Raw genomic sequence first — 1979 nt, 5'->3', positions numbered from 1 at the left:
AACGCTTTACCAACTGAGCCACCCAGGTGCCCCTTTTCTCGATTTTTTTTTTAAAGGAAACTCTACCCCCAACGCGGGGCTTGAACGCATGACCAGAGATCAAGAGTCACATGCTCTACTGACTGAGCCAGCCAGGTGTCCCACTAATAAAATAAAATTTAAAATAGCAAAATTTGTACTACAGTTTGGGACAGAATACATTCTCCCAGGTTTACTCAGGACCAGATCTGAATAGACTTCCATGATGTAAACCCTAAAACTGTGAATGTGTACAAGTCCACAACCTGAGATGACTTTCTAATTTCTAACACAGAAAGGACGGCAAAGAAAGGAAATTCATCAGTACAAATTTGGTTATAGTCTACTTCCTGGTCCAAAGAGAAGACACTGGCACTTTATTGGGGATCACTGACAGCATCAACTACTTCGATTTTATGATTCTGTGGTGGTTCCCTCTACATCTACTATACGAGGTGACTGATCGCTCATCATCTTAACTATGTATGTATAATTATAAAACCACGTTTGTAATCCTAAAACAAATACGTAAAGATATATGTGCGTGTATATATTCGAGCATCTGCCCACTCATGTATTTGTTTTAACTGAAGTGTAATTAACATACAACGTTATGTTAGTTTCAGGTGTACAACACAGGTGCTTCAGGTGCTTCAACAACCATATACGTTACTCAGTATGGTAACCATGGGTCACCACAGTGTTATTACAATATTATTGACTGTATTCCCCATGCTGTACCTTTCCTCACTGTGACATTTATTCCATAACTGGAATGCATAGCTCTTAATCCCCATTACTTATTTCACCCAGGCCCCCGCCCACCCCCCTGTGACAACCACCAGTTTGTTCTCTGTAAATACAACCACTTAGGTATTTTAAGAGCTCACGTTACTAGCAAGCCCATTTATGTGATCATTAGAAACGTAACCACATAATTTCAACTTTATTTAAAAAGCAATGATAATTGCGTAACATATCTCTGTCAACAATGTGAAATCAGCCGGGGTTGCTTCTGCTTAGATATTATACCAAAGGTCATTAGTTTGCTGGTAAATCTTTTACTTTAGCAACTAGTTCTCCTTAAGAATTCTAAGAATGTCTCTTCCGCAAGTCTAAAGTGAACACTGGCTTCCCAGAATCCCTCCTGTAGCACACTGGGAGGGACACCAGAAGGCCTGGCCTTGGAGGACAGGGCTAATTCAAAAACCACTGCCACCAGGAACCACCCACCCCACTCTCCGAGGGAAGGTTCACTGCAAGGAGCACAGATAACAGCAACCAGTTTAGGAAATACAAGGACTTAGCTCAAAAGTCACAAGCCCATTGCCACAGCATTGTGATTGGACTACTGTTTCAATGACATCTGACCATATTCTTCTCTGGGACACCTGAGGGGCTCAGTCAGTTACGCATCGACTCTCGATTTCGGTTCAGGTCATGATCTCACAGTTTGTGAGTTCAAGCCCCAAGTTGGGCTCTGTGCTGACAGCTCAGAGCCTAGAGCCTGCTTCGGATTTGGCGTATCTCTCTCCCTCCCTCCCTCCCGCTCTCTCTCTCTCTGTCCCTCCCCTGCTTGCACTCTGTCTCTCTCCTTCTCTCTCTTCCTCAAAATATAAACATTAAAAAAATTGTTTTTTAAAGGAACATATTCTTCTTGAAAACAACAACAATCTCAGGCAAGACGTAACCTACTCAAAAAGAGGGGATTACTCAGGGAGTCTCTCCCTCCCATCCTTCCTCCATCTCCCTCCCTCTGGAATTTCTCCAGATACTCCTCCCCACCCCCCCAGGCATTCAGCTCCCCTTTTGTTTGAGACACTGGTAGCAGAGTTCAGAGTGCTCTCTCCACAGAGAATATCTTAAAATAACACTTTGCACTCAAAATGGCCACTGGGGGCACGCAACTTCCGGCAACGCAGAAAAGGAAAGTGAGTTTGCTATACCATTTATCAGGACCC

Source organism: Crocuta crocuta, unplaced genomic scaffold (genome assembly GCF_008692635.1).
Source record: "Crocuta crocuta isolate KB4526 unplaced genomic scaffold, BGI_CrCroc_1.0 scaffold1269, whole genome shotgun sequence".
Lineage (NCBI taxonomy): Eukaryota > Metazoa > Chordata > Mammalia > Carnivora > Hyaenidae > Crocuta > Crocuta crocuta.
The sequence above is the reverse complement of the archived record's forward strand: the minus strand, read 5'-3'. Positions refer to the sequence as shown.